Source organism: Scyliorhinus torazame, chromosome 1 (genome assembly GCF_047496885.1).
Source record: "Scyliorhinus torazame isolate Kashiwa2021f chromosome 1, sScyTor2.1, whole genome shotgun sequence".
In the NCBI taxonomy this organism is placed as follows: domain Eukaryota; kingdom Metazoa; phylum Chordata; class Chondrichthyes; order Carcharhiniformes; family Scyliorhinidae; genus Scyliorhinus; species Scyliorhinus torazame.
The window spans coordinates 90,709,556-90,736,172 of NC_092707.1; the positions used below are offsets into that span (position 1 = coordinate 90,709,556).

Below are 26,617 nucleotides of genomic sequence, written 5' to 3' on the forward strand. Positions count from 1 at the left end.
CAGGAAGGAGGAAAGACCATGTAACCCATCCCTGCTTAGCAACAAGCAGCAGGGAAACAATCCTGTTGGGTGTCATCATGCCTGATTGCTATCTGGTTCCCAATTAAGTGTGTGTGTGTGTGTGTGCACGCACTTGTACATGTGTGCGTCTGCGCGGCCTTACCCTATAACACACTTCTAGTGTACACTGTGGTTAAAAAGTTTTTACACTGGAACTTCCGGTGCCAGCCATAGGGTGTGTGGTTGCACATTTTGTGGCTCCTGCTCAAGGTGGATTTTTTTCGGTCCTTTCCCACCTGAATGGTGGGCAAATTTGTATTTGTGGGCAAAAAGTGTATGAGTGTCCAGGGAAAGTGATACTCCTCTGGGGAGGTCGGTGTATGGATCAGCGGGCGAGAAGTGCCACAAGAGAGAGAGTTGTTGGAGCAGGAATGTTTTTGTGGTGCGACACAGGTGAAGATGGCGGAGAGCAAGGGTGCAGCGCTGCCCACCCAGTGGACGATGTGCCGGTTCCTGGATGGGTTGGAGTTCCCGAAGGTGGAGGGGGAGAGGGTGCAGGGGCTAGGGGCCGCAATTAGGTTAAGGAAGGTGATGGACAGCATGGGTGTGATGCAGGCGCGGAAGGGTCCTGGGCCGGATCGGTTCCCTGTGGACTTTTATAGAGTTTGGAAGGGCGACTCAGTGGAGCAGTGGTTAGCACTGCTGTCTCACGACACCGAGGACCCGAGTTCAATCCCGGCCCTGGGTCAGTGTCCGTGTGGAGTTTGCACATTTTCCCCACGTCTGCGTGGGTCTCACTCCCACAACCCAAAAAGATGTGCAGGGTAGGTGAATTGGCCACTCTAAATTGCCCTTAATTGGAAAAAAAATTGGGTACTCTAAATTAAAAAAAAACAAGCAAAACAACAAAAACCGTTTGGTTCAGAAATGGAGGGCTGTTGTCAGTGAGGACGTACAGTGAGGCGAGGGATAGGGTTGGAGCTCCTCTCCCCTCAACACTGTCACAGGTGTATTTCTCCCTGATCTTAAAGAAAGAGAAGGACCCAGAGCAGTGTGGGCTGTACTGCCCGATATCGCTGCTGAACTTTGACTCAAAGTTGTTGGCGAAAGTGCCAGCATCACAAATTGAGGGCTGTGTGCCAGGAATGAGAGGAGAGGACCAGACAGGATTTGTGAAGGGAAGGCAGTTGTCGGCAAATTTTTAGTGTAGTTATGATGCGCTCGGAGGAGCAGGATGTAGAGATAATGACGGCGATAGACGCGGAGAAAGCTTTTGATTGGGTGGAGTGGGCGTATTTGCTGTAGCGGTTCGGGTTTGGGCAGGGGTTTGTGGATTGGGCCGGGTTGCTGTACAGGGTACCGGTAGCGAGCAGTCGGATGAACCGGATGAGTTTGGGGTACTTTGGGTCATATCGTAGGACGAGACAGGGGTGCCCGCTCTCCCCATTGCTTTTCACCTTGGTGATAGAGCCGTTGGCAATGGTACTTAGGGAATCGAGGGATTGGAAAGGGATAGAGCGGGGCGGGCGGGTGGGGGGTGGAAGGAGTATAGGGTTTTGCTATATGCGGATGATTTGTTATTGTATATCTCGGACCCAGTGGCCGGCATTGGAAGGATCATGGAGATTTTGAGGGAATTTGGCCAGTTTTCGGGGTACAAATTGAATATGGGAAACAGCGAGGCGTTCCTGATCAATGTCAGAGGGCAGGAGAGGAGGTTAGGGGAGTTGCCATTCAGGGTGGTGGGGGCGAGGTTCAGTATTTAGGAATCCAGGTGGAGCGGAACTGGGCTCAGCTACACAAACTGAACTTAGCATGGTTGGTAGAGGGAATGAACGCAGATTTTAAGAGGTGGGATGTGTTGCCGCTGTCACTGGCTGGCTGCGTATAGACGGTGAAAATGACGGTGCTGCCCTCGTTCGTGTTCGTGTTTCAGAACCTCCCTATCTTTGTTGCCAAGTCTTTTTTCAGGAAGGTCAATAGGATAATTTCAGGGTTTTGGGGAGTTAAGAGGAAGACCCTGCGAGTGAGGCGTGTGTTTCTGAAGGTGGGGGGTGGGGGGGCATTGCCGAGTCTGATAAATCACTATTGGGCAGCGAACATTGCAATGGTCAGGAAATGGGCTGTGCAGGAGAGGTTGGTTTGGGGGCGGATGAAGGTGGTATCGTATCGGGGAACGAGTTTGAGGGCTCTGTTGTGGGCACCTCTTCCGTTCTCGCTGGTCAGTTACTTCCCGAGTCCAGTGGTGGTTTCGGCAGATGTGGTGCCTGTGCAAGGCAACATTTTGGACTGGAAGGCATGTCGTTGTGGCGCCGATATGCGACAGCCATAGGTTTGTGCCGGCGAGGCTGGATGCGAGAATGCGAGATGGCAGATGGGGGCTAAGTACTTTAGGGACATATATATAGGGGGCAAGTTTGCCGGGCTGGAGGAGTTGGAGGAATTGTATGAGCTCCCCAAGGGGAACGTCTTTAGATACGTGCAGCTGAGTGATTTCACGGGGAGAGAGGTGCCGGCCTTCCCACGGCTGCCACCTCCATTGTTGCAGGACAAGTTGTTGTCGGAGGACGATATAGGGGAGGGGAAGTTGTTGTATATTTACAAGGAATTGATGAAGAGGGACGGCGCTCCGTGGAGGAGATTCAGTGTAAGTGGGTGGAGGAGCTGGGAGGGGAGGTACGGGCCGGGACTTGGGCAGAGGCCTCATGGAGTTTCATAGATGATTTGGAGTTGGGGACCAAGTGCAATGTGTCCAAGTTTGCAGACGACTCTAAGATGAGTGGTAAAGCAAAAAATGCAGAGGATACTGGAAGTCTGCAGAGACATTTGGATAGGCTAAGTGAATGGGCTAGGGTCTGGCAGATGGAATACAATGTTAACAAATGTGAGGTTATCCATTTTGATAGGAATAACAGCAAAAGGTATTATTATTGAAATGATAAAACATTAAAACATGCTGCTGTGCAGAGGGACTTGGGTGTCCTAGTGCATGAGTCGCAAAAAGTTGGTTTACATGTGCAACAGGTGATTAAGAAGACGAATGGAGTTTTGTCCTTCATTGCCAGAGGGATAGAGTTTAAGATTAAGGAGGTTATGCTGCAACTGTATACGGTGTTTGTGAGGCGACACCTGGAGTATTATGTTCAGTTTTGGTCTTCTTACCTGAGAAAGTACGTACTGGCCCTGAGGGTGTGCAGAGGAGATTCACTAGGTTAATCCCAGAGTTGAGGGGATTGGATTATGAGGAGATGTTGAGTAGACAGGGGCTGTACTTGTTGGAATTTAGAAGGATGCTGGGGGATCTTATAGAAACATATAAAATTATGAAGGGAATAGATAGGATAGATGCGGGGAGGTTGTTTCCATTGGAGGGTGAAAGCAGAACTCGGGGGCATAGCCTCAAAATAAGGGGAAGTAGATTTAGGACTGAGTTCAGGAGGAACTTCTTCACCCAAAGCGTTGTGAATCTATGGAATTCCTTGCCCAGTGAAGCAGTTGAGGCTCCTTCATTAAATGTTTTCAAGGTAAAGATAGATAATTTTTTGAAGAATAAAGGGTTATGGTGTTCGGGTGGGAAAGTGGAGCTGAATCCACAAAAAATCAGCCAAGATCTCACTGAATGGCAGAGCAGGCTTGAAGGGCCAGGTGGCCTACTCCTGCTCCTCGTTCTTACGAATGAGTGATTGCCATGTGCGAGGTTAAGCCTCATCCAGTTTAAGGTGGTGCATAGGGCCCACATGACAGTGGCAAGGAGGAACTGGTTCTTTGCGGAGGTGGAACACGGGTATGGGCAGTGAGCAGGGGGTGGGAGTGCGAATCATGTCCACATGTTTTGGGTGTGTCCAAGACTGAGGAGGTTCTCGGATGTTATGTCCACGGTTATAGGTGTGGGGGTGGCCCCAGGTCCGCAGTTGGCGATATTTGGTGTGTCGGATAGGTGGGGGGGGGGGGGGGAGAGAGAGAGGCCAATGTATTGGCCTTTGCCTTCCTGATAGCCCGGAGACTGATTTTTCTGTGCTGGCAGGACTCGGAGGCGCTTAAGGCAGGGTTATGGATGAATGACCTGGCAGAAATCCTGTGGTTGGAGACGGTCAAGTTCACTTTGCAGGGGTCGGGAGAGGGGTTCACCGGGAGGTAGGAATCATTCATTGATTTCTTCATGGCGGATTAAGGGGTCAGTGGGGGGTGAGAATAAGGAGGTAGAAATTGGGCAGGTGGGATGAGGTGGGGTGTTGGTATCGGATGAGTTTGAGGATTTGTGTTGATGTTTCGGTCTTCTGATATTTTGTGTATATATAAAAAGCCTCGTGTACAAATATTAAAAATGGATTTTGACACTGAGTCAACTCACAAAGGCCAGCTGCAGCTTCTAAGGGTACATTTACACTCCAGATCAACATGTTTTAACAATTCACCTCAGAATGATAATCTCCGAGCAAGTACACCCAGTACCATTATAAAAGCAAAATGTTGTGGATGCGAGAGATCCAAAATAAAATCAGAAAGTTCTGGAAAAACTGAGCGGGTCTGGCAGCCTCTGTGAAGAGAGAAGCAGAGTTAACGTTTTGCGTTTAGTATGACTCTTCTTCAGGACTGAGTTCATTGCCAAAAAAGAGTCAAGATTGGGACTCAAAACCCCTCAGATGCAGCCAGACCTGCTGAATGTTTCCAGCACTTTCTGTAATCATTACACCCAGTACCACTCAGCAAATTCCAAGATCAGATGAAACTGAAAATCAATGTCCAGAACGATCACACAACAGTATTAAGATTGTGCGCTTCTAGCAAAAGTATACAATACCATTCCAGAGGCAGTGTCCACATCACGAGCTCCAACTGGGAAACCCATTAGCAGCTGAAAGTAATGGTCCTTCTCGTTCTTCCTCCTTCCCTCCACCTAGATTTCTGTTCAATAGCTTCCTGTGAGCATGGCTGAGTGCGAAACCAGTATGGAAGCTTTGCACAATGTGTTTCCTACCACCAGAATTCAGTACTGGAAACTTCCAGACCAATGATATTTGCTGAGCTTTTACTGTTGATAGCATCTCTGCACTAAGGGACATGTTTCTGTTGAATGGTGGGATTACTTACTTTCTGCAGAATGTCCTCTTTAAGCAAGAGATTGAATTGCTCAAATTGCATACTGAACCCATAAATAATGTGACTGCGCTGATTATAACCCTGCCAAGGTCACAAATTAACAACTACCTCAGGTTAATTATTTGTGACAGCCTGCTGATGTAATTAGAGAGGTGGACTTAAACTGATGAAGCAATTTTCAAAACTCTTCACCAAGTTTATCTACAGGTATAGGTGTGGAAAGGGGACAGCCCAGTCGACCTTCAAACAGGTTTCTCTCGTGTTACAGTTAGTTCTATCAAAAGGTCACAGACCTAGAATGTTAATTTGGTTTCCCTCACCACAGATGCTGCCAGCATTTTCTCTTTTTATTGCAGTCACTGCTTATCCAACACCCTCAATCTCTGGGGAGGCATCGGCAGAATGGACCTCAGTGAAACTGGCTTCCAAGCCCCAATAGGATCTAAACAAAGGCCAGGCTTATCAACCTGACACAACGACAAGACATTCCAATTTAAATCAAACAATATCCGGTGAACAACACAAAAAATTCCATAATTAGTTTTAATTAAATAAAATGTATAAACTTTATTGCAAGGGAGGAAGGAGTATAAAAGTAGCGAAGACTTGCTACATCAGTACAAAGCATTGGTGAGACAGCTCTGGGAATACTGTGCACAGTTCCGGTCTTCTTACTTGGGCAGGGGTATACGTGCATTGGAAGCAGTACAGAGAAGGTTCATTGGGGTGATTCCTGGGATAAAAGGGTTGTCTGATGAGAAAAAGGTTCAGAAATTGGGCCTATACTCATTGCAATTTAGAAGAATTAGAGATGACCATATTGAAACATGCAAGAGCCTAAGGGAGCTTGACAAGATAGATACTGGGCAGCACTAGGTGTTTCTCCTCTTTCCAGGCCCTTTATATCTGCCCCCAATCTGACCTTCCCCATTACATTTTTGGGTGCGCACAGTTGGGAACTGTGATCATAATGGGGTTGAACTGTTTTATGGAGGTTCAACGAAAGTTCTTGGCTATTGCACTCTATGTATGAAGCCCATTGAAAGCTCAGTTTCGTGGCATGAAACACTTTACAACCACTGCTTTGTCAGACAATTACACATAACTTGTATGTTCATATTATCCAACCAACTCCACTTCTTTGAACCTGGCCCGATGCAATATCCAGACAGCAACATCCATAGGACTCAAACCTCACATGCACTGCAAACAACAATCTCATGTAAAAATGAGAATATCTTGAACTAACAGTGACATATTCTATTGGCGTAATACCCCTGGGGTGGGATTCTCTTGGCGGGTGTGGGAAGATGGAGTGTTTCCCACTGTGGAGACTGGCGGGAAAACACGCCAAACCTTCTGGCCCCGACCTCATTACTTTTGCAATCTGGGGTTATATTCCATGAAGGGGCTTGGTGTGACGTCATATCTGTGAATCATATTGAAAAAGCGGCCAACATCACTGACCTACTATTGAGGAAAGAAGATGGACTTCCTGAAAATGAAGATGGATCTCCTGAGAAAGCAGATGGATATGCAGGAATATTCTGAGGCTGGAAGATGGATCTCCTGCAGGGCGTTGAATCTGGAAGATCCATCTGTAGATGCTCCCCACACCCAGTGGGATGGTGTTCAGTGGTCCAGGGTTGCTGGCGGCCTCCCTCCCAAACTCTGGAGGCAGCCCCAAGCAATATGAGTTCCGCCATCTGCACAACACCTTGGTCCAGACGTATTTTGCACCAGTGTATTTTCCTATTGGTGTCACGGAGAATCAGGCTTTCATTTGCACCCCACTAGCGGGATGCAAATCAGTTTCACCAGCCAGTTTCCCGATCCGCCATGGTGGGTACCACATGAAGGTCCTGCAGGAAATCCATGCCAGGGTGAAACCAATTTCTGGGCCTCTCACTGAACTCCCGCCCCGCCCCCTCCCCCCACTGCCCCCTCCCCCCAATGCCCCCCCCCCCCCCCCACCCCCACCACCACCACCACCCTCCCCTCCCCCACTGCCGGTGGGGCCATGGCAGAATTCTGCCCTGGTTTCACTTCCAAGTTTGAAAATGGCAAAATCTTTTAGTAAATTGGCACCAACCAACGCACCTACAACGTAATGTGCTATTTCTATCCACATAAGTGGGCATTGTTAACAGAAACATAACACTTTGTATTGTGTGATAAATATTTTCTAATTTTAAATTGAAACTAACCATATTTGCAAATTACCAACATACTGCGTTTAATGGGACAATAAAGTACTGTACTTGCTGGAAATCTGACGGGCGCGATTCACCGGCTGCATTGTGCTCTTGGTCGAGCGTGATGCAGCCAGTGAATGCCAGGTGAGCCCTCCTGCAGTTTTTCCGGCAGCCTTCATGCCTCACGGGATCTACCCAAGTCCGGCGAGACCTCGGAATCAGAGGCACACCCAAAAGTGGCGCGGCCAAATGGCACGCACCAAAGTCAGCTTTAAGCCAACTTCGGTGAATTTACCCATGACCTACTGGCCTGCCAGGATCTACCGGCCTCCCCAAACGTGGGCCAGGCGGAATGGCACCCGGGGGGGTCTCCCGCTGGCCCTTCTCCTGGAATGTGGGCACCTTGGCACTGCCAAGTTGGGGGGAGCACTGTCCAGGTGCCAGGGTGGCAGTGCAAGACTCAGGGGCCAAGGTGCGCCATACCCATGAAAGGACGTTGGAGGGGGGGTTTGAAGGGTGAGGTTGTGAAAGGCAGTAAGTAGGGATCTGGGAGGTTGGGGGCGCTGACAAGTGGGGGCCCTGGAAAGGGGGAGCGCAGTAAGGGGGCATGGGAGTCTGAAGTGGGGGGAACCCCAGGGACCCCAAAGCTAGGTGTTCTCACTTGGAGGGGGTGTGGGATAGTGCCCATGGGTGTGGGGTATCATAGCCCATGGGTGGAGTGAGGGGGGGCCTGCAAGCTCACTTAGAGATCAGGGCACCCTTTGAAAATAGTGGCCCGATCTAGGAGTTCAGCTCCCAGTGCTACAAAAAATTCTAAATGTGGTCTAAACTGGTGAGAAACTCCCCAGGGCCCAAAAATGTTACTAAGCGTCATGGAATAGCAGTGGGGAACTCGCCGGCAGAGCCATCAGGAAACTCCCTGAAAACCCGCCACAAATGAACTTAGAAAATTTTCCTTTGAATTGCGCCTGAAATATAAACAGAAAATTTGTTCAAATACTCAGCAGACCAGACAGCATCTGTGAAGAGAGAAAAACAGAGTCAACACTTCAGAACTCCGATCTGCACTAGTACTGATGAAGAGTCACTGGCCTCTTGTTTCTCTCTCTGCACAGATGCAGCCAGAAGAGTTGAGCATTTCCCATTTATACCTGGGCAAAAATAACCTCTTTTTCCAGCCCTCCACAGAGCAATCAGACCGTTGTGAGCCTCTCATACTACAGCAAGAAACCCAACAGCAGCTGCCTGAGATCTGGTTTGACACAACGCCAGACACAAATTAAAAAATATGTTAAGGTATGAAGAAAACATAAACAACTTGCTGAGACAAAAAATGTCAAAGCAATAAATTGCTAACTTTAAAAAGTAGTCATTTATACAAATGATCATTATAAAGTGCCAAGAAGAGAGCTAACTGCTAAAACCTTTTTTGTATTTTCAGTTAAGAAGCAGAGAGAGGAGACGACAGGCAAGACCACAAGTCCTGGTCATTGCAAGAGCACAGGACTGACTTAAGGAGTAGTGTTTAACTAACACTGACTTTGCATTTGCCTCTGGTAGAAAACACTCTGAGCTGGGCCTGGCGGAATTCATACAAAAGTGAGAGTCAGAATCAAGTTACCTTTCAGCCTGGATTTTCCTCCCTTCCCAGCCTGGTGTGTGGATAGGTTTTTGGGGAAGGGCGGAGGAGGGGAAGAGAAGAAAACAACAGCAATCATGGGCTGAGCAACCGGTCAATCAGGGTGGTTTAAGTATCAAATTGGCTGCTTTGGTCACCACGGTGTCTAGGCTACTTGGCCAATGAGCCTGGACTCTTCTGGAGCACAGCAGTTCAAGGCGGCAGCTCACCAGCACCTTCTCAAGGGCAATTAGGGATTGGTAACAAATGGTGATCTTACCAGTGGCGCTTGCAAACCATGAAAGAATGAAAAAAACACCGCTATTTATCAGTTTCAGTGATAAGTTCTGTTTGCTGTAGTTCACAGACATTTTAAATAGACTCTGTTTACTGAGCATATAGGCTTTGCTGCAATGCGTTGTTGTTTGTCGAGTAAATTGACCATTATTTAGAATAGACTGTTTGCTGTACGTCCTGCCCGACTCCCAACTCCCAGACTGACACTGTGGTGTCAAACAACACATAGCAGTATGAACCTACAGTATCACAAATATTTCAGTGTACTTCTTTTTGGATTAGCACACAATGAGTTAAAACATCTTTCCCTTCTGAACAGGGGTGCTTTGTTAAAGGACAAGAAGTTGAAAACATGGTTTAAGTCACCCACCATGACCCACAAATTGGGACATTTGTTTGCTCACTGGTGAGGTTATTCATGAAGGCCCCACCTTCTCTTTTTTCTTAAATTTAGAGTACCCAATTCATTTTTTCCAATTAAGGGGCAATGTAGTGTGGCCAATCCACCTACCCTCACATCTTTGGGTTGTCGGGGCGAAACCCATGCAAACACGGGGAGAATGTGCAAACTCCACACGGACAGTGACCCAGAGCTGGGATCGAACCTGGGGCCTCGGCACGGTGAGGCAGCACTGCTAATCACTGCACCACCGTGTTGCTCAAAGGCCCCACCTTCTCAACCTTGTCCCCCGCCGGAGGTGTGGTGACTGGACTGAATCAAAACCAGTCAGGCTAAATCACAACCAGTCAGCTCCCAAAAGGGGAGAGCTGGCTACGTTCCTCTGGGACTGTGGTGACATTTACATTTATCGTAATAAAGTGCTGAGATGGATCATGTGGCCATGGTAACAAAATCACTGGGCGGGATTGATCAACATGAGTGTGCATTATTGGCCCCATGTTATCTGAAGTGTGTTTCTTTTGTAATGTTTTGTAGCTCAGAGTTACAATGCATGGAATGTACAGAAGAAAAGTGTTCAGAGCAAGCCACTGCTGCGGTCAGGCTGGAACACTGTAGCTTGGTGCCGGAGATATTTTGCAATTTTCGAACTTGATAAGGAAAATCTAAATGGAATCATGTTGTATGCCTTGACTGATCACTCATGTGGATTGTAGTAGCTTGGCCTTGATAAAGGCAAGGATGTGATTCTGTGATTGCTACAATTAATGTCTGCAATTTAAGTCATGCAGTTTAAAGGCAGCATTTAGCGAGAGGTCTTTCAAAGGGGGTAGTCCTCTTTAATGATGTGAATTCAGAGCTTGTACACGGATAGTATATTTCACATATTCAAGTCTAAAAGTGCTTCACAACTGATTAATTACCTTTTAAGCACGGCCGCTGCAGATGTTGAGGTGAGTTGTGCACAAGCTCACACACGCAGTAGAGGATAAATGACCAGTAAATTGGTCTTTTGCTGCTGTTGAGAGACAAATTATTCACCAAGACTCTGGAAGGACTTTGTCTTGGAAAAGTCCCCATTGGTTGGTCTCATCCACCCGAGGAGACAGGCAAAGCTTCAACTGGAAATTCAGATCTGCAAAGGTCCCTCTGACACTGCAGAATTAGCCTTAGATTTTACAACTCTTGAGGTGAGAGTGCCATCAGTTGAGTTAACCCAAAAGTCTGACTTTGGCCCTTTGCAGCTAGGCTCTCCAGCTTTGTGCTAACAGTCCAAATCAGACAATCTGTCCACATTTCCATCAGTGTGCCTCCCAGCATTTTCAGACCCTGAGTCACATTCCATGTCAATCCCCTGTCCCTCTCAGTAAATACAGATGATGTTTGTGAATCGCCTGTTACAAGGGATGCTGCTTTGTGGAATCTCAAACCTGCCACAGTGACGCAAACAGGGAATACTGCAAAGTGTAGGAACGCCACAATTATTGTGCATTCAATATCCGGGGAAGGCATGTCGTTTTGCTAAATTCAACGTGAGACGTGTATGGTACGTTGCCTCCTTGGTGACAGGGTAAGAAACATCGCCTAGAAGGTGAAGAACATTCTGCAGGAGGAAGGGGAAAAGCCAAAGGTCGGGGTCCATGTAGGAACCAATAACAAAGAGGAACAGAGTTGAGGTGATGTGGTCAGAAAGTGAGGCAGGAAGTTGTAAAAAGATGGCAATCTTTGGATTATTCCCAGTGAGGTGCACTACTGCGTAGACAGAGGAGGATATGGCCAGTTAGTACAGGGCTACAGACAAAAGAACATAGGAACTAGGAGCAGTTTAGGCAATTCAGCCTCTCAAGCCTGCTCTGCCATTCAATACGATCATGGCTGATCTAATTTTGGCCTCAACTCCATCTTCCTGCCCGCTCCCCATAAACCTTCATCCCGTTACTAATTCAAGACAAGAACAAAGAACAAAGAAAAGTACAGCACAGGAACAGGCCCTTCGGCCCTCCAAGCCTGCGCCGACCATGCTGCCCATCTAAACTAAAATCTTCTACACTTCCTGGGTCCGTATCCCTCTATTCCCATCCTATTCATGTATTTGTCAAGATGCCCCTTAAATGTCACTATCGCCCCTGCTTCCACCACCTCTTCCGGCAGCGAGTTCCAGGCACCCACTACCCTCTGTGTAAAAAACCTGCCTTGTACGTCTCCTCTAAACCTTGTCCCTCGCACCTTAAACCTATGCCCCTGAGTAATTGACTCCTCTACCCTGGGAAAAAGTCTCTGACTATCTACTCTGTCTATTCCCCTCATAATTTTGTAGACCTCTATCAGGTTGCCCCTCAACCTCCTTCATTCCAGTGAGAACAAACCAAGTTTATTCAACCTCTCCTCATAGCTAATGCCCTCCATACCAGGCAACATCCTGGTAAATCTCTTCTATGTGGCAAACAGAATTGAACACTATACTCCAAGTGTGGCCTAACTAAGGTTCTATACAGACCCATCTATCTCCTCCTTAAATTTGTTTAATGTTCCAGCATCCACTGCACTCTGGGGTGGAGAATTCCACAGATTCATGACCCTTTGAGTTAAGTAATTCCTCCTCATTTCAGTTTTAAATCTGCCACTCCTTACTCTTAAACTATGGCCTCTTGTCTAGAACATCCAGCAAGGGAAAACATCCGCTCTACATCTACCCTGTCAATCCCCTTAAACATCTTATTGCCTTAATTAGATCTCCTCTCATTCTTCTAAACTCCAGCGCGTATGGGCCTGAATTGCTCTATCTCTCTTCATAAGACAAGTCCTAATCCAGGAATCAATCTAGTAAACCTTCTCTGAACCGCCTCAAATGCATTACGTCCTTACTGGTGCAGGAGGGAGGGCTTCAGATTGTTGGGACATTAGCACCAGTTCTGTGACAGGAGTGATCTGTCCAAGATGGACATATTACACCTGAACAGGGCGGAGACCAATATCCTCCTGGCAGGTTAATTAGTGATCTGTGTGAGAGGGTTTGAACTAATGGAGCCAGGAGCTGGAAACCAAGGTGCAATATTGAAAATCAGAAATACGCTTCTCAGAGGACTGGGAGAAATAGAACTAGAAAGAAAATGGAATTAGATAGGATCATAGAACATAAAATGAAGTCTGTATAAGGTTTGAATGTGGAGTGTGACGTCGTAACAACTGCAAACCTAATTCAATAAAGGGGAGATATAGATTCTTCACATTCCTAGCTTCAAGAAATTCGGGAAAGATAAAGCAAATGAGTAGTTTAGACTAACAAAAATATTACCGTGCTAGAAAGAGAGAATGCACTTGAGGGATAAAATACACAATCTAGCTGGTTGGATTTAAGAAACCGTGAAAGGGCTATCATCTTACTTGGTGTATTTTAGGGCCCATCAAATGATGAGAAGGAGATAGAGGAGCAGACTTGCAAGGAAATTGAGAGGCGCAACATGGAGCAGTGATAGTGGTAACAGTTTCCATTACTTGGAGAGTAGACTGATGGGCCAGTAATTGGCTGGAATGGATTAGTCTTGCTTTTTGTGGACAGGATAGAGGGACATGGTAGCATAATTATTGGAATAGTAAGCACGAGGGCCAGGTAAATTCTCTGGGGACATGGGGCTGAATATTATGAGGGGTAGGGAGTGGGGTGGACGACATAATGCACTGCGGGTGGGATAAACACGGGCCGTGAGGGATCTAATTGGGGAGGAATTCCCACCTTCGGGAGCTGCTGGCAAAATCCGGTTGGCCGGCAGCACCATCAGTCCCGTCAGCACCAAGAACGCATTAGTGAGCACTGCTGTGACTTCAATGGGGAACAAGAAGGAGAATTGGATCCTGAAAACAGGTAATTCCGGGATCTTGGTGGGGGAGTGTTTGGGTAGGTTAGGAAATGGGTAGGGTGTGGACAGGTGGGGCCAGTGGTTTAAGGCTGCAGATGGGTAGGACGCATAGAGGGAGTACGACCTTGGGGGAGTGATGGGGGGGGGGGGGGGAGGGGAGGAAGGAGTGATGGGGGGAGGGGGGGGAAGGAGAGATGGGTGGTGTAGGGGCTGTTTAGCACAGGGCTAAATCGCTGGCTTTGAAAGCAGACCAGCAGCATGGTTCAATTCCTGTACCAGCCTCCCCAAACAGGCGGCGGAATGTGGCGACTAGGGGCTTTTCACAGTAACTTAATTGAAGCCAATTAAGTTATGTGACAATAAGCGATTTTCATTTCATTTCATTTCATTTCCAGGTCTGCAAAGGACCATCCCTGAAGTTAGAACCATCTCTTCCTCCCGCACTTTGAAGGATTTATTTGGGCTGCCTGATTGCTGATGCCAAAGGTCTTATGGCATAGACATTGCATCATTAGGGCCAATTGGCTTGATAACAAGCCTTAGTAACCCTTGATTATCTATTTAAATAAAGCTGGTGGGATCCTGGTTTTGGTAACTACCCATGAAGCAGCAACCCCCCCCCCCCATCCCTCCACTTGTTATGGGGGTGAATTCAGGGTGGACACCAGCCCTATTTTACATGCCCCCAGCTGAAAACACTCCCAGCCGGGGTATGTAAAATGTGTTAAAAGTCCAGAAACGTAATAAATACATCTATATTAAAAAGCTAGTTTCAGTAATGGTTACCATGACTTCATCATCAATTGTCATTTTTTAAAAACTCATCTGGTTCACTAATGTCTTTTAGGGAAGGAAATGTACTGTCCTGACCTGGTCTGGCAGACATGTGACACCAGGCCCAAAGAAATGTGGTTGACTCTTAACTGCTCTCTGAAATGGCCAAGCAAACCATTCAAGGGCAATTAGGGTTGGACAACAAATGCTGGCCTTGCCAGTGACGCCCACATCCCATGAAAGAATTTAAAAAATGAAAGGATATACCAGGACAATTTCCCATTTTGTCAATCAGATGCCCATGTTGTAGCTGCACTGGAACTGCTTGACTAGGGGTGCAGCCATTTCTGGAGCACAAGTCTTCTGAACCATAGCCTGGATGTTATCGGGGCCCACAGGCTTTTGCTGTATTGCATCCCTTGTTTCTAAATAGGGATGCAGTACAGCTAAATGACATGTTCTTCCACAGTTCTCATTGAGCCAGGGCTTGTCTCCCGATTTGACTGGTAATGGTAGAGTGAGTGATATGCCGGTTTTATGATTGAATACAATTCTGCTGTTGCTGAATGCTCACAGCGCCTTATAAATGGCCAGCTTTTGAGCTGCCAGACGTATTCTGATTCTATCTCAATAAGCACAGTGGTGGTTGTCACACAACATGACAGAGCCTGTCTTAAGGGTGAAGATGGGACTTGGTCTCTACAAGAAATGTATGGTGTTTAGTACTGCCAGTGCTGTCATGTACAGATGCAGATGCGACAGGTAGATTTGTGAGGACAAGATCAAGTAGCTTTTTCCCTCGTGTGGTCTCGTACCACTTGCCACAGGACGAGTCTAATGGAAAAGTTCTCCTGGGCTTTTTCAGCTCAGTCAATGCTGGTACTACCAAGCCACACTCGGTGGCATTCAGAGTGCATTCCGTATCCTCACTACTCTCAGAGTTTCTCACAAATGGTGCTCAACATGGAGGAGTACTGATTTATCGGACAGCAGCAGTTCGAGACAGCAGCTCACCACCAACTTCTGGAGGGCAATTAGGGATGAGCAACAAATGCTGGCCTTAAACAGCAACTCTCAAATCCTGTGAATGAATAAAGTGGGGGTGCAGGAAGTGTTAATCAGCAAAATATTTCCTTGTCCATGCTTGACCTAATGCCATGAGACCTCAAGGGACTCAGAGCCAATGCTGAGGACCTCAGGGTGGCCTCTAAACTGTATACCAGTGTTGCCAATGGGACAGTAATGTGGAACATTGGCTGAGTGACTGAGAGGCCACGATCGTGCGACTGTGACAGGCTTTTGCTCGAGTAGTCCATAATACAGCTCTCTCAATTTTGGCACAGATCCTTAAAGCGGTTGAGGTTTTCCAAGGGTGAAAGTAGTAACAGTTACACCACGTAAAATTTGCTCTCAAAAGAAACAGTTATTACCTTAAAAGATTTCCATAAAAGATTTGTTAGACCTCAGCATTTTGGGCAGCGTGCTTTGTCCATCGTCCGGAGGAATGACTGAAGAGGTGAAAGGGGTAGATATAAATAGCGGAGGACGGGGATATAGGCAGGGTCATAATGGTCAGCTTATTGTGTTTGCAGTAGACTAGTACATGTTAACATTCTTCCTGCTCAGAAGAGCCAGGAGTGCAGGAGGCGAGAGAGGCTGATGTCTTGGCCTTTGCGTCCCTAGTAGCCCGGCGAAGGATATTGTTAATGTGGAAGGAAGCTAAACCCCCGGGCGTGGAGGCCTGGATAAACGACATGGCAGGGTTTATAAAACTGGAACGGATAAAGTTTGCACTAAGAGGTACGGCTCAAGGGTTCACCAGGCGGTGGCAACCGTTCATTGACTATCTCGCAGAACGATAAAGGAACTGGGAAAGTAGCAGCAGCAACTCGGGGGGGGGGGGGGGGGATCCTCAGGGGTGTTTTTGTATGGATATTTTTACTTGGATATGTATATTGGCTTGTTTGACTTTATTGTTTGGGAGAGTTAATATTTTGTTATGGCAGTTGCCATTTAGTTTATATATTATTTATTAAAAACGGTCACTATTATTTATATTGTTTTATTGTTGTAAAAGGGAAAAATCTTTGTACTATTTTGTTTGGCCGGAAAAAATTTGAATAAAATATATTTTTTTAAAAAACATTCTTCCTGCTGATTGGCTGACTGTGGGGTCAGGCGTTTCAGCTTCCACAAAATTAATGGGGAACGTTAATTGGAATGTCACTCTTGCTGGCTGCTCATTAACCTTGCTGTTATGTACCAAGATGGGTGATGGAACAAAGAACAAAGAAAAGTACAGCACAGGAACAGGCCCTTCGGCCCTCCAAGCCCGTGCCGACCATGCTGCCCGTCTAAACTAAAATCTTCTACACTTCCTGGGTCCGTATCCCTCTATTCCCATCCTATTCATGTATTTGTCAAGATGCCCCTTAAATGTCACTTTCGTCCCTGCTTCCACCACCTCCTCAGGTAGCGAATTCCAAGCACCCACTACCCTCTGTGTAAAAAACTTGTCTCGTACATCTCCTCTAAACCTTGCACCTCACACCTTAAACTTATGCCCCCTAGTAATTGAGAAAGTGTGATTTTCCACCTCCGTTTTGTCTGGGCAGGGGTAACAATGTAGTCCAGAGTCCTGGGAGCTGGCATACCAATTATTAATCATGCTGAGATTTTACAGTGTGGAAACAAATTAACACAGCCTTCTCCACCATTCAAATTGAATTGTAGTGGAATGGAATTGTTTATTGTCACGTGTACCGAGGTCACGTGTACTTTTCTACCAGTAGCTCAACAGATCATTAAGTACATGAAAAGAAAAGGAAATAAAAGAAAATACATAACAGGGCAACACAAGGTACACAATGTAACTACATAAGAAGGTGGTTTTGGTGTCGGATAACAGCGGGGAAGAAGCTGTTTTTGAGTCTGTTGGTGTGTGTTCTCAGATTTCTGTATCTCCTGCCCGATGGAAGAAGTTGGAAGAGTGAGTAAGCCGGGTGGGAGGGGTCTTTGATTATGCTGCCCACTTTCCCCAGGCAGCGGTAGGTGTAGATGGAGTCAATGGATGGGAGGCAGGTTCGTGTGATGGACTGGGCGGTGTTCACGACTCTCTGAAGTTTCTTGCGGGCCTGGGCCGAGCAGTTGCCATACCAGGCTGTGATGCAGCCCGATAGGATGCTTTCTATGGGGCATCTGTAAAGGTTGGCAAGAGTTAATGTGGACATGCCGAATTTCCTTAGTTTCCTGAGGAAGTTGTTATTGAAAATATGGAAAGATGTGTCATCTGAAACATGGAAGTCTGGCAATATCTGGTCTGAGAGAAACATGAGAGGATACAGGGAAAGATCCCACAAAGGGTTATCAGCAGCTGCCAGGGAAGGATTGTAAAATGCAGATAGCCTTGGTCAAGCAGGCTTAGCAAACAAGACAAACAGGATTTTGAATGAAGCCAAAAACAATGGCTCACACCTTCGTTGAAATTAACTATCTTAGTTAGCAGCTGGAAAAGAAAGGATGAGGTTCTAAGTGTGAAAATATGCTAATACCAGGTAAATTAAAGAAAACTGGAGACTATCAGTCTACGAGAAACATAATTGAAAGGCAAAATCAAAGGCAAAGTTATGAGCTGAGGACACAATTGGAAAATAAAACTATAGAAATGACAGGAACCAAACCAAAATTCACACCTCTATTGAAGTCAAAGCATTTTAAACGTCACAAAGGAAACAATGTAATCAGATCTATGAAGTGAAGTCATGTCAAAATGAATACTTAGTTGGATTAGAAAGTTTAGATCAAAGATATTTTTTATAATCAAAGTTAAATAAGAGTTAATTTACAATAACGTCATAAAAACTAGATAACTGTTAGAAAAATATATAAACACGAAGAAAGGGAACCAGAACTATAACCAGAACTCAGAGGCAGAGAGGCAGAGAAACAGAGAAGGAACAAGCAGCTAGAGTCAGATTACAGTCAGCTCGGCCATGGGAAAGGGACAGGGCAAAGCAGCCGAGCTAAAACAGCTAATACATCGAAGGAAGACTAGAATTTAAAGAGGAGCCAGAGTCAGCTCAGAGTCAGCTCAGAGATAGCCAGCAGAGTCAGCTCTCATAGCTCGGTACATGGGAAAGATAGGACACAGCAACCGAGTTAACCAGCAAATACATCTAAAGAAGACCAGACTTTAAAGAAGATTGATTGTCAAGTTGGGCCTGAAGGACCCTTCAACCAACCAGAAGGATCGAGAAGCAAGATCTTTTTTCCTTTCTGTAAGGACAGTAATTGCAGCTTTTAAAAGAAAAAATATAATAATAAAATAACTTAATTTAACCTGAAATAGTGGTTATTCCAAAGTCTACTTTACTGACTCAGCAATGCAGGACCCAGGATCGATGCTACTAAGTGGTAAGTAGATGAAATCTTCGGTGAAGGTATGGGTTATACCGGGGGATAACTTGAAAACATAGTTTGACCTGAATAGCACCCACTGAAGCTTGCATTGGAGTCAAGGAGTGAGAATCCATGTTCACCATTTAGAATGTCAGCCCTTTTTGGTATAGGGGACTTCTAAGAATAGTGGTGAGTTTTCAAAAACAAAGTATAGGTGCTGTTGTGCTTTCTTGGTGGTAGCTTCGACGTGCGTCCACCAGGACAGATTTTTGGAAACGTGTACCCCTAGGAATTTGAAACTGCTAACCATCTCCACCTCGGCTCCGTTGATGCTGACAGGGTTGTGGACAGTACTTTGCTTCCTGAAGTCAATTACCAGCTCTTTAGCTTTGCTGGCATTGAGGGAGAGATTGTTGTCACTGCACCACTCCACTAGGTTCTCTATCTCCATCCTGTATTCGGACTCGCCTAGTTATTCGAGATCCGGCCCACTATGGTCGTGGAGTAGAGTAGGGGGCTAAGTATGCAGCCTAGCGGGGCCCCGGTATTGAGGACTATTGTGGAGAAAGTGTTGTTGTTTATTCTTACTGATTGTGGTCTGTGGGTCAGAAAGTCGAGGATCCAGTTGCAGAGTGAGGAGCCAAGTTCTAGGTTTTGGAGCTTTGATATGGGCTTGGCTGGGATTATGATGTTGAAGGAGTTGTAGTCAATAAATAAGAGTCTGATGTAGGAGTCCTTGTTGTCGAGATACTCTCGGGATGAGTGTAAGGCCAGGGAAATGGCGTCTGCTGTGGACCGGTTGCGGCAGTATGCAAACTGCAGTGTATCAAGGCGTTCTGGAGTATGGAGGTGATCCACTTCATGACCAATCTCTCAAAGCACTTCATTACGACTGAAGTCAGGGCCACCGGATGGTAGTCATTGAGGCACGTTGCCTGGTTCTTTGGCACCGATATCATGGTGGTCTTCTTGAAGCAGGTGGGGACCTCGGAGTGGAGTAGTAACAGGTTAAAGATGTCTGCGAACAACTCTGCCAGCTGGTCCGCGCAGGCTCTGAGTGCACGACTAGGGATCCCGTCCAGGCCCGTTGCCTTCCGAGGGTTCACTTTCAGGAAGGTCGATCTGAATTCAGAAGGTGTGATGGTGGGTATGGGTGAGTTATGGGCTGCTGGGGCACTCAACAGCAGATTGTTGGTTTCCTGCTCGAACCGAGCATAGAATGCATCGAGTTCATCAAGGAGGGGTGAGGTGTGCGCTGCTAACGGAGAAACTGCTCGGCTTCGCTTTGTAGCCCGTTATGTTGTTTAGTCCTTGCCACAACCGCCGAGAGTCTGTCTGTAACTCTAGCTTTCCATTCCCTCCAATTTTATTATTTTTGTGGGACATTTATTTGTTTGTAGCTCCTCGAGTTCCCTTTGTGAGGTCTCACACACATGGTAAGTTAAAGGGACCAACCTGTGCTCAGCTTGCACGGCCACTTCAGGGTTGCTGCACAGCTTAGAGGGAACATTGGCCTTGTCTGGTAACTCAGTAATAGTGACTTTGTATTTTTCTAATCTTCTATAAAAATATGAAGATTTTGATTTATTTTTTATGTGTATTGAGGAAAAGGATATTCAGACTACAGATATTCACTCCTTAATCAATCGCAGATCATTAAGTCTGCCTTGTGAAAATTAATTTATGGGACATGAGTATCACTGACATGACCAGCCTTCATTGTTCATCCATACCTGCCCCAGAGGAGGCGATGGTGAGATGCCTTCTTGAAACACTGCAGTCCACGTTCTGCGGCCACATGAATAGTGCTGTCAGGAGTTCCTGAATTTTCCATGCAGGAACGGCGATATATTTCCAAGTTGAGATGTTGTCTGACTTGAAGGGCAACTAACTTGGCTGGTGCTGATGTTCCCAGGCACCTGCCTCCCTTGTCCGTCTCGATGGGAGAGGTCGGGTTTGGCAGGCACTGTTGAAGAAGCCTTGCCAAGTTGAAGTTCAGTAGATGGTACACATGCTGCCTGGCTGCGGAGGGAGTGAATGTTTATGGTGGTGCATTGGGGGTGCTGTTCAAGGAGGCTGCGTTGTCCTGATGGTGTGGGGCTTCTTGAATGCTTTTAGAGCTGCACTCTTTGTGCACAGTATTCCATCACGTTCCTGAATTGAGTCTTATAGGTGACAGACAGGCTTTGGGGAATCAGTGAGTAAGTTTACCTTCTCCCAAACGCGGGAGAAAACGTCCCACCCCGTAAGAGGTGATTTTCAGAATTCAAAATGGAATAATCTGCACATAGCTCAGGGCAGCTGAAGACTCGTTGGAGTGCACGCTCTTGTGAACTCAGCATTGCTTCCTATGCCATTTAGCACCACCTACTGATGACAAGCTGGATTGCCAGCACAAACACAAATCAAAGTGCAGAGCCAGAATGAATACAGGCCAAGGCATGCGGACATATTGCCAAAGATATATGCATATTGTTACAGAATTGTTCCTTAGTACCAGTAAAATGTTTTACATCGAGTAACTGAAAGAAAAAAACGGAAATATGGATACAGATGTTAAACTATGCACAATTCTTTTACACAGGTAAACAAACTTACTATGTTCCAGAGAGTTTGTGGAATATTCAAACAATGATGAAGAGCTCCAGGAAGAAAAAGGTAATAGCACAGAGTGCATGAGAGCACTGGAAATAACATTGTGATGAAGAACACTTCACCCTGTATTATTCAGGTCATGTCCTCGATCTGCCATGAAGACAGAGTATTTTTTAAATAGTTTCTCTGCGATTTCCTTATTACCCATTCTAAATTCTCCATTCTGGCCTCTCCCCATATTGGGTCCACATTTGTCTTCACTGACTTTTTCATCTTTACTTACCTGACAAAGCTTTTACAGTCTGTTTTTATGTCCTTTGCTAGTTTCATTTCATATGCTATTTTCTCTCTTTTTCAGCAATTTCCTGGTTCTCCTTTGCTGAATTTTAAAATGCTCTCATTCTCAGGCTTATTACACTTTGCCAACGGTGAGGGGTGCACTCAACTTGAAACTCCTTTGACAACGGCGAGACCAGTCGATCCCGCTGCCGGCCAATGGCGAGTCTCCTCCTGCCATCGCGGCGGGTTGCTCGGCAAAGCCCGTCCAACGTTCTGGAAAACCCATCTTGTATACATTTCAGGAATTAGTTCGTCTCAGCATTGGTGCTAATTAGTTTATCCAGTCCATACGCAGATTAAAGTTCCCCCATGATTATGGGATTACCTTGGTTCTTCGCACTTCTGATTTCCTGGTTTAGACCTTGCCCTACAGTACCACGGCTATTTGGTCCTCTTGGATGGGCAGACCATGTAGCATGTGAGGCTCATTGCCTAGCATCCCAATCACGCCTTGATGCATGGACACTGTGCTTCAACACTGCAGGGGACAGCATCACAGATGCAGCCGCCAAACCCCGAACACCCAGGGAATGGGCCCCAGCCCCGGGCTCATGTCCGCAGCTGGGTGTGCGTGGGCAGGGTGTTTCCGATAAGGGAGGGCATGTCTGGGGGGAATGAGACATGGGATTGGTTGTCGGCCCCCATCACGGAATAAAGAGCCTGAGGCATCAGACTGGTTGTGGTGAGGGTATTTTAATATTCCTTGTACAAGTATGTACCACTGCCCCACTCTCCCCATGGTGCTGTCCCACTATCCCCACCCTCCCTCCCCCACCCCCCAATGCACATTCCACTCCTTAACCTGCACCTACCCTCTCTCCCCGTAGTGCCCCCAGTGATCCTCGATGTGTTTGACCTTCCTTGCTCTACCACTGCGTCTAGCTGTATCGCCAGCATGCACATCAGAGGTGGAGGCAGCACTTGGCTGTGCCAACCTGTCACCTTGGGCCTCTTCCGCGATGCACCTGGCGTAATGGGATCAACTGTATTTGCTCTGAATAACTCTGGTATCCAGGAGCAACCACACCCTGCAGTTACAGCACCTTTCCTGCCCTGCCATCCTTATTGCACCTTAATTAATGATATTCATCATTAATTTTTAAATTAATGCCTCTTCTCACCACCACTAAATTGAATCTCAGGAATCCAATAAATGCCATTAGTTAAGAATGAAAGCAATAAGGGAATAAATGTATCAAACTTCCTTTCTGCCAGTATCTCTAAATTAATAAGATAGTTACTTGAGGGTTATCTAAAAGGTTATGTGTTTCTAAATTTCAGCTGTTTACACACAGTCCCCAACAGCAGTTACCGTTTGTCTGTCAGGTCACTGATGCATATCCTCACTCTGTCAACCCCAATGTTAATTATGCAGGACACAGTGCACCCTGTGCCAGTTACACAAGACAGACTATGCCCTGTGTTGTTTGCGCAGGACAAGGTGTGCCCTGTGTTATTTATGCAGGACACTCTGCACCGTGTTATTTAAAATGGACACACTGCATCCTGTGTTATTTACACATATCATAGAAATCAAAGAATTTACAATGCAGAAGGAGGCCATTCAGCCCATCGAATCTGCACCAGCCCTTGGAAAGAGCACCCTACTTAAGCCCTCGTCTCCACCTTATCCCCATAACCCGGTAACCCCACCTAACCTTTTGGAGACTAAGGGGCAATTTAGCATGGCCAATCTACCTAACCTGCACATATTTGGACTGTGGGAGGAAACTGGAGCACCCGGAGGAAACCCCGCAGACACGGGGAGAAGGTGTAAACTCCACACAGAAAGTCATCCGAGGCTGGAATTGAACCCAGGACCCTGGAGCTGTGAGGCCACAGTGCTAACCACTGTGTCACCGTGCCGCCCAAGATACACTGTGCCCTGTGTTATTTACACTAGACACGCTGCATCCTGTGTTATTTAAAATGGACACACTGCATCCTGTGTTATTCATGCTGGACACACTTTCCCCTCTGTTATTTACACAAGACAATCTGCACCCTGTGTTATTTAAAATGGACACACTGTCCCCTATTATTTACACTGGACACTGCACCCTGTGTTATTAAAATGGATACACTGCAGCCTGTGTTATTCACATTGGACACACTACACCCTGTGATATGAAATCAAAATCGCTTATTGTCACAAGTAGGCTTCAAATGAAGTTACTGTGAAAAGCCCCTAGTCGCCACATTCCGGCGCCTGTTCGGGGAGGCAGGTACGGGAATTGAACCGTGCTGCTGGCCTGCCTTGGTCTGCTTTAAAAGCCAACTCTTTAGCCCTGTGCTAATATTTACACAAGCCACTCTGCAGCCTGTGTTATTTACACTGGACACAATGCACCTTGTGTTACTTGTAATGGACACACTGCAGCCTGTGTTACTTACACAAGATACATTGCACCCTGTGTTATTTACACTAGAGACATTGCACCCTGTGTTATTTGCACTGGACACACTGGACCTGTGATATTTATACAGGACACACTGCATCCTGCGTTATTTTTACTGGACAGACTGTATGTGATATTTATACAGGACACACTGCATCCTGCATTATTTTTACTGGACAGACTGTATGTGATATTTATACAGGACACACTGCATCCTGCGTTATTTTTACTGGACAGACTGTATGTGATATTTATACAGGACACACTGCATCCTGCGTTATTTTTACTGGACAGACTGTATGTGATATTTGTACAGGACACACTGCATCCTGCGTTATTTTTACTGGACAGACTGTATGTGATATTTATGTATGACACACTGCATCATGTTATTTTCACTGTACAAACTGCACTGCACCCAGCGTTACTTGTACTGCCCACACTGTACCCTGTGTCTTATGGAAGTCCCTATACAGCATAAGTCCCTATACAGTATACTTACCCCAACCCCTCTCTGTTACATCATCAAAAAACTCAAGCAAGATACTAAAACAGAATTTCCCCTTCATAAACCTGTTTTCCGTAACCAATCTACTTTCATCCAATTAACGTGCCTTATCCCAAATTATCCCTTCTAAAAGCTTTCCCACCACATTTGGGCTCTAGTTGGGCTTATCCTTCCACCTTTTTTGAATCTCGTTGTTAAATTTGAACCTTCCTTATCCTCTCGCACCTTCCCAAATCCTGAATCGAAGAATGATGGGAAGATTATGGCCGGTGTCTCTGCAATTTCTGCCCTTATGTCCCTCAGTGTCTTTCAATGCATCTCATTCAGTCTTGAGACTTAGCAAGTTCAAGCACATCCAGCCTATCTAATACCTCCTCGTTATCCTTTTTTTTAGTCTACCCAGTGTCTCAACTTCATCTTCTTCCTTGGTGAAGATTAATGCAAAGTAATAATTTAGTACTGTAGTCATATTCCTGCCTCCATATGCAAATCTCTTTTAATTCCTAAATCAGTCCCATTCTTCCCTTTACCCACCCTTTTAGTACTAGCTGTGGAAGACTTTGTACTCCCTTTTATCTTAGCTGCCAGTCTCTTTTCATACTCTCCCTTTGTTTCTCTTATTCCTTTACTCACTTTCCCTCAGAACCTTCTGTGTTTTCACTTGTATTATCCACCTGACACCTGTTATATGTACCTCTTTGCTGCTTCACCTTACTTTCTATCTCTTACATCATCCGGTGAGCTCCGGATTTTTTTAACTTACCTTTAACTTAGTGGGAATGTACCTTGATCGTAATTATCTCCTGTCTAAAAGCAATCCGTTCTATTTGTTTTGTCATCCAATCCTTGATTTTAACTTACCGGGCAGATCTGTTCACACCCCATTGAAGGTGGCTCTCCCCCAATTAATTATTTTTTTTATCTTTGATCACTCCTTGTCCTTTTTCATGGTATCATAATATTTAGGTTGGCTATGATCACTATCTGTTAATTGTTCCCAAACTGACACTAGATTCACTTCACCCAGCTTGTTCCCCAGAACCAGGTCCTTTCTTGTTAGACTGGAAACATACAGATGTGAATAAAAGTTCTCCTGGTCACACTCCAGAAATTCTTCCCTCACTCTGCCCTCTGCACTATGAGTTTCCAAGTCTATATTAGGATAATTAAAGTCTCCAATTATAAGTACTCTATAATTCTTGCAGCTCTTTGTGATTTCCTTGCAAATGTATTCCTCTACCTCTTTCATACAAGCTGGTGGCCTATAGGATATATGGACCTCTATTGCTTTTTAGCTTTAACTAAATTGATTCTGTCCTTGATGCCTATAGTTCATTCTCTCTCCCCAGTATTGAAACATTTTCCTTAATGAAAACTGATACCCATTCCTTCCTTTCCTTTCTTTGTGTGTGTCATTGGGAAATTGTGGGAATCCATTATTAAGGAAGTAGTAATGGGACATTTGGAAAGCCAAAATGCATTCGATCAGAGTCAGCCCAGTTTTATGATGGGTAACTTGTGTTTGACTAATTTGCTAGAATTCTTCAAAGATGTAACAAGCCAAGTGGATGATGGGGGTCCTGTAGATGTAATGTATCTGAACTTTGAGAAGGCATTTGATAAGGTGGTGCACAAAAGGTTCAGACACAAGGTAAGATCCACGGGATTGGGGGTAATATATTAGCTTGGTAGAGGATTGGCTAACCGAAAGAAAGCAGAAAGTGGGGATAAATGGGTCTTTCTCTGGTTGGCAAGATGTAACGGTGGGGTGTCGCAGGCTTTGGTCCTCGGGCCTCAACTATTTACATTAATGATCTGGATGCAGGGATTGAATGTTCTATACCCAAATTTGAAGATGATACTAAATAAGGAAGTTGCAATGAAGAAATATACAAATTGATATGGATAGGTTAGGCGAGTGAGCCAAAATTTGAATTTAACGTGGGTAAATGTGAGTTTATCCATTTGAGGAATTAAAAGGCAACTTATTATTTAAATAGTGAAAAACTTCAAAATGCTTTGGTGCAGAGGGATCTGGGTGTCCTCGTGCATGAATTGCAGAAAGTTACTATGCAGGTGCAGCAGGTAATAAGGAAGGCAAATGGAATTTTGGCATTCATTGCTAATGGAATAGAGC

At 45.8% G+C, this 26,617-nt stretch overlaps 1 protein-coding gene across 3 annotated transcripts in view; it reads right to left on the minus strand.

Moving 5' to 3' along the window:
- The window catches only part of osbp2b (oxysterol binding protein 2b), a 614,672-nt gene that overhangs the window by 283,059 nt on the left and 304,996 nt on the right, over positions 1-26,617 (minus strand). The window lies entirely within an intron of this gene.